Source organism: Electrophorus electricus, chromosome 8, assembly GCF_013358815.1.
Source record: "Electrophorus electricus isolate fEleEle1 chromosome 8, fEleEle1.pri, whole genome shotgun sequence".
Classification (NCBI taxonomy): domain Eukaryota; kingdom Metazoa; phylum Chordata; class Actinopteri; order Gymnotiformes; family Gymnotidae; genus Electrophorus; species Electrophorus electricus.
In genome coordinates, this window is record NC_049542.1 from 21372724 (window position 1) to 21379866 (window position 7143).

The 7143-nt window shown below is 42.4% G+C and overlaps 1 protein-coding gene across 6 annotated transcripts in view; it reads left to right on the forward strand.

The window, feature by feature from the left end:
- Positions 1 to 7143, forward strand: part of atxn1a (ataxin 1a) — a 64276-nt gene that overhangs the window by 29837 nt on the left and 27296 nt on the right. The gene's annotated exons all lie outside the window — the stretch shown is intronic.

Sequence of the window (7143 nt, forward strand, 5' to 3'; positions counted from 1 at the left end):
AGTTGGTGACTTGCTTCAGCATGGTTTCTTAATTAGGTTTCCATCTACTTGCAGTAGGGCACTGCACAACAACCCTACGATCTGTAACCATGCAACCAGATCTTTATGTGACTGTGTTACCAGGCAACTTAGTGTCCCAGTGGTGAGGTAACAGTGTAAAATTGTCATAGGTGACTGTCTCTTTGCTCAGACTCTGATGATGACCAAATCTTAAAGAGGCACTGGGCCAGAATACATGATGTTTGTCCACATGATAGAAGAAGCAAACATAATCTCAGGTCAGTCATCTCTTTTGGTGATGGGACCTTCAGTTTCTATTCAGTGAGCCCAGAACTCAGGTTTGCTTGACTCTGGAAGTATAATGTGTTTATTATAGTTTCAATTCAGTTTCCTCTGTGATACACTTGATTACAAATAAAACATAATTTGCTTGTCCTGTACTGCTACAGTTTAGAGTAGGAGAGCTGTAGCAGATCCAAATGGATTAGGAGGTTCTGCTCATTCTCCTATCTACTTCCTGAATGCCTGACTGGATTTTCGCCCTGATCCCTGAACATCGGGAGGATCTTGTTTGGATTCCCAACATACGCTACTGAACAGCGCCATCTGCCTGTGAAAAACATCTTTTGCTGGAATTTGACTTTGCCCAGGGTCCATGTGCACTAAATGATGAGCAAACTACAAGACAACACCTTTTTAATATCTCCAGAATGTTCGAACTTTGCATCTTTTGGCTGCCTAGGCAAGTGTCGACTGCAAATGGAAATGTTTCATATTGCGAGTTGTTTTTTTTTTTGTTTTGTTTTTTTCCTGTTAGCACAAAGCTAGCACTGTCTGTTTTCTGGCGTGTCTCGCAGTGGGGGTCATGGGGAATGGCAGTCCCACACTGCTTCCAGGAGGCTCTCCCTGGGGCTTGGAAGAGATGGGGCTGGCAGAATGCAGGAGAAAAAGATTAATTTCTCTCTCTCTGTAGATGTCTGCAGGAATCCTTTTCTGTCCTTGTGCACTTACCTCTCCGTGTTAGTCTGTGTCTGTCAGTCTGTAACTGGTTGTATGTGGCTGTGTGTAGTGTGAAGACTGTGTGCTTTTCTGTGTCTGTTAGATGTGTATATCTTCCATTTCAGTGTAAGGTTATCTCCTCCCATCCTAAACCTACTATTTAAGAACCCACTACTTATTTACTTTTTTTTATTCCAGGATGATTCTAATGGTTAAGAAAAGCAAGATCTTCACAAGAGCACCTTTGCATGAGACAGTAAACTGATCACCAATCTCCTAGTAAGAAAAAGATCACTTTATGTCAATGCAGGATAGTAATGTACACCCACTACATGAGTGGCTTTGTATGATTGGTGGACAATGGTGTCAGTCAAGCCAGACCTAGAACAGGAGCTCAAAACCACAATATGATGCCCTCACTATGGGAGACAAATAAAGAGGGGTTGTTCCAGTGCAGCGTGGTAATTTGAGAGAGGTAGTGCGATCTGCTTACTGCTGCCTTTGTCCTGGCTGATATGGTAGCAGAGACAGGAGAAATGAAGCAAGGACATGGCTATTGCTGCATCACCCCGACACACCCACAGAGGTCACCAAGCTCAGCAAAGGGCTGAGTGAAGCTGACTCCCATCCACTCCAGCTGCTCCAGGTAGGCAGAAGAGCTGGAGATAGCTGTTTAGGCTTTAGGGAGAGAGAAAGTATGTGTACATTTGTATACATGCATGTGTATGTGCACATGTGCATGAGTGTGTGTGTGTGTGTGTTTAATTGAGTATGAGGTATCCTCTTCACAACCTTTTGTTCAACCTCAGTATCACGGAGGAACAAAGGAGAGGGATTGAATGGTAATTGGCAATCGAATGACGTGCTTTGAGATCGCAAGACAAGAGACTAGTGTAAGGCAGAGTGCTGTCAAGGCTTGCTCTCAATGTAAACGATGCCTTCTTGGGATGGAAGTGTGTGTCGCTGTGGCGACAGAAGGAATGAATACAGTTTATTGTCACTGAGGAAGCTGGTAGCATCCCTCAGTGCATGAATGGCTGTGTAAAGTCATCCCTCATCATTAAAAGCCGGCCTGACTCACTGCTCGGCTGCCTCTACCGCTTAGAAGTGCAGAAGACAAATGGAGGGGAGAGCTGTCTGATCAGCTGCTGCAGGCTGGGTTAGCTTATGTTTTGGTGGGGGGCGTGCCTGTGCACTCCCCTGTATGATGGAATTACCCTGGCAGCCTAGCATGGGCACACGGGCAGGCACATATTCAAACACATGCACAGGCACACACATGGGCACACGTGTATGCTGGCATTGTCAGGTCTTGGCTGGGAAGATGAGCTCATGGCCTGTAGCAACTCTATTGATCCAGTCGACAGCGGCAGAGTAGTAATGATGTCATCCCCGGCTACTCCCTCATTCTCACACTCGCGGCCTCACAACCATGACCTTGAATGGACCAACCATGAGAGGGAGTGTGTTTTTGTGTGTGTGTGTGTGTGTGTGTCTGTCTGTGTGTGTGTGTGTGTGTGTGTGTGTGTGTAAGGAAAAAAGAGAAAGATAAAGGAAGAGATAGAGAGACAGGAAGAGATTTGCTCGACTCTAAGGGATGAAAGGAGGATCTGTACTGTGTGCATGCACACACACTCACACACCACCACCACCAGGTTGCTTTGGGCCACTCCATCTCATCTTTATTTAGAGAGGAGAGTAGCCATATCTGATATTATTTATCCATCTAAAAGTGAAGAAGAGGTCACGTGACCGGTCAGTATGCTTTATAAGCCCTTCTCTTGATTTAATACCAGATGGCTTGTGTCATTAAAGAGCATCTTGACTTATTAGTTATGTCAAACATTACAACATCTACCTATTTTATTTCTTTTACCATGTGTTTCTATATCAACGTGATCCATATACTGCATGAATGTAGTCAAGCTGTGTCCAAAGAATCCGATTGTTCATCTCTCTCTCTCTCTCTCACACTTTCACATGCTCTCATTCACATGCATATAGACACACACATACACAGGACAGCTGTGAATGTGCCTGGAAGTTGAGGAATGTATAGCAGTAAATCACCAGCCAGTGAAGAGTGTGAGGAGACTGGCTGGTCCCTAAGCGTCAGCTGCACTCAGCTTTCTCCATCCCTCTGTTTCCTTTTCCACTCCTACTGTTACTACTTGGTTATTCCCTTTTAAGCACCTGGACACAGTCCATAGACATTTGTAGAATATAGTTGATACAGGTTGATGTTTTCTTTACAGTATCTGCTTGTAGTTGTTCCCAAAGGGAATATATATATAGAACAGTGCTCTCTTTGCAACTTTCTGATTGGTGAAACAAAAATGAGCTCTTTGAAAGTCCATTCTCCTGAAATCTTAAAGGCTAACAACATGTTTGTTTGAGGAAAAATGTGCTTTGAATGGAAGTTTAATCCATTAGTGAAAGAAGTATTTTAACTGCTGATACAGTTTGGAGCTCCACTTTAAAACGCTCAAAATTGCCCTCCTTACTAAATAATGGTTAAAATATTTTTTAAAGTCAGCCTCTTTCCTTTTGTTCTGCGCTGTCTCTCTAGCTTTCCTTGCTGTGTGTCTCAGTATTGTGTTGTCCTACTACTTGTGTTATTTTAGGTCTTTGTCTTCATGGGACTGTTCAGTGCTGATAGCGCTGTTCAGTTAGGCATAAACAGGGGTGGACACATAAGAAAATACCAACTCAGTGAAATGTCTCCATGCCATAAGCCAATAGATTATTTGGTGTCATGAAGATGACAGTAGAGCAACAGAAATAACCTATTCCAAGAACCAGATGTACCATGATGCTAGTAGAGGACTGGAGTACAGGCTGAGGTGATGAAAGCTTGTGTCTGTAAATACCTCTCAGATTTGTGGTCAGTCACGCTTAGAAGGCCACATATGCTTTTTTATTTTCACAAATGTAGAGAGACAGTAAAATCATTACCACTGCCTCAACCCCAGAGAGTGTTTTTAGTAGAACTTTCCCATAGTCGATATTAGTTATGCCACACCCCTTCAACACACACACACACACACACACACCTTCGCAACTGTACTTACATTGAACTTTCTTGATAAGTGTTAATCTGTTGAAAGAGCAAGTCAAAGTGTGTGAGTGTACGTGTGTGTGCACTGGGTGTGTGTTTGTTATGGATGAAAATATATGGCACATACTATCTTAGAACTTATGCACATTGTGTTTTAGAATTTTTCTGAAATTATGTAGTAGTGTGTATGTGGTATGTGAAAGCTATTTGGTGTATGAATGTGTAAAGCACTCACGTTACTTCCTCCACTGCGTGGGTGTTTTTGACTCTGTGTGTGCACTGCGAAAACCCTCCCAGGACCTAATGTATTTACAACAGAGAACAGGGAAAACAGCTGTTACTATTCAGACAATAGGTGAAAAAATATACAATAAAATCAAGTGCACAACATTGTATATGGTGATACTTATAGCACAGCAGTTGACACTGTTTTTCACTTTGTGTGTATGACTGTGTTGGAGAGACAAAGAGAGAGAGACAGAGAGAGAGAGAGAGAGAGAGAGAGAGAGGCGTGCTGAAGTAGAGAGAGATGCTTTACCTTAATGGTATGTGTTTTAGAGAATATGTGGTTAATTGTACGCATGCCTACTTTCCTGTTCTCGTCTCTCTGGGCGCTGCTTGTGTCCTCAGCCTGGGAGCTGGTGTGTTGCAGGAGCTGGTGTGCTGAGGGGCACTGTGTTCAGCAGGGCCTGTCGCCATTCTCTCCATTCTCCACACAGGCAGGTGTGCAGGAGACTTGGCATATTTATGTGGCTCAAATGAAGATTGAAAGTGTGTGTGTGTGTGTGTGTGTGTGTGTGTGTGTGTGTGTGTGTGTGTGTGTGTGTGTGTGTGTGTGTGTGTGTGTGTGTGTGTGTGTGTGTGCATATGTGTGTGAACATTCTAGTCTTCCAGGCTTCCCTGGTCAACAGTGCTGTAAAAACAATCTTTGGAAAACAACTGTAGTGGAGAATTCCACTACAGAATTCCAATGTCATCATGTGCCCAAGTATATCTTTGAAAATATCTTTGCATGTGTGTTTGTGCATGTGTGTGTTTGTGTGTGACTGCATGTGTGTGTGTGTTGTATTGTATTTATGTCTATTTCCTTCTGTCTCATTCACCTTCTAGCTGTGCTTGTGGGTGGTAAAGCTTGTATTCTATTATGGAGTTTCGAGGTGTGCCTTTTTTCAGAGTTGGAGCATAGTGATGGAGCACAGTGAAGCATAGTGATGTGGTACACCCTCAATTCCATTTCATTTATGCTGATAGAGCAATTGAAGTGAAAAATAGTATACAACTACAAAACGTGCTCTCACTTTATATATAGAGTATTTTTCCATGTCTTTTCCATTTTCAATTACACCTCAAATATCAGCTCCTCTCATAAATCCTTACTAAATATCTTTCATAAGTCCTAACCAAGGAAGTTTCTCCTTTCTTTAGTCTCTTAAAATAAAAAAGGCTACATTTAAAAAGTGTGTGCTGGGACTTGTGTAGACTCGGCTGGATGAGATGCAGGGCTCGCCCTGAGGTATTGTACAGCCTTCTGAGGTATGTCCTTGTGGCCTGGCAAACTACAGAATGCCTGGAAAGAATGCTGTTGGGCGTTCTTCTCTCCGGGCGATCCATCAGACTGGGAACACATGTAGCACTGTACAGATAAAATCAGCCTCTAATGTGGAGGGAACGCAGGCCTAGCTTCCACTGCAGACATGAGGAGAGCAGAGAGCTCTGCTTTACATTGTGCAGCTGGAAAAAAAAGAAAACTTAAAATAAAAAATATTATTAGGGAATAATAGTATCCTAAATATTATTATGGAATCCTATGGAAAAAAAATCTAAAATTATTATATACATGTAACCTCATTCCACTGTTGATCTAATTACATAACTGAGACTGTTAATTTGACAATATGAAACTAGCCTTAACATTATGATTTTAAAAAGCATAACCTTAACTTATGATTAAAAACAAACAAACAAACAAAAAAACTTTAAAATCTTTTTTTAAATTGTCACTCATTCGTCCAGTGCATTGCTTACAGCTTTGAGTGTGTTTGCCTTTGTGAACCTTTCTGAGTAAACTGAACTCTACATACCAATTTTAACCTAACCAAACAGCTGAATGATCATTGCCAGCAGAAGTGTTTTCACATGTTCTGAAAGTGCCTGTGTGGTTGTTTTCCTGCAGTGGATCGTAACTCCTAGCACTGCAGCAGGCATGCCAGGCCCAGACAAACAGAGGCTGGCAGGCTGAGGTTGGCAAGCAAGGCAACACTGGATATGTTTACTGCTTGTAGCCTCAGCCATTAGATTAAAAACATTACATTAAAAATGAGCATCGCCTGCTCGTTTAATGCAACACCATGTCTGGTTTTACAGTGCATTTAGTACTGTAGTCAAGCTCAGTTAAATAAGAGCTAGAAGTCCAGTTCAGCATTCCATCAACAGAATAGAAAAGAGGGTGATGCACAGGGTTTTTAACTAGCAGCTTTTCAGGAATGTAGGCCACAGAACTGCTTGGTTATCCACTGTCTAATGAATTCAGTATAATGAATCTACCACGCATAACCACATGGAGTCATCCCCACAGAGTGAGATGACTTTAATTGTTCCACAATGCATGTATATTTGTAGATTCTGTATTAGGTTACTGAGGTTCAGTAATGTGTCCACTTTAATCTCCAACCTGGCTAAATCCTCTCCTCTCCTCTTCCTCCCATCCAATCCCATCCCATCAGATAATATGAAACAAGAACTTGTATTACACAAGCATTGTTCATGTAAAGGAACCATATTGATATTATCCAGACCTATGAAAGTAACAGTTTCTCCATCACATAATGCCCTAGAGATTCAGAGCATCCTTTTTCGGTCTGCTGTGACCTCTCCTCTACTGTTCATTCCGCGTGCACTTCCTGTACCTCCAGGTCTGAACACCCCTGTGTCCCTGACTATCTGTGCCGACCATCACTGGCCAATGCAGTACAGCCATCCAGTCATGATTTGCAGTCTTTTGCATTCACTTTGCACAAGTCCAATTTTGATTGCATAGGCTGAGTGGGCTTCAGTGCTGCTCTTGTCTTAGATCAGCCCCGGTATGC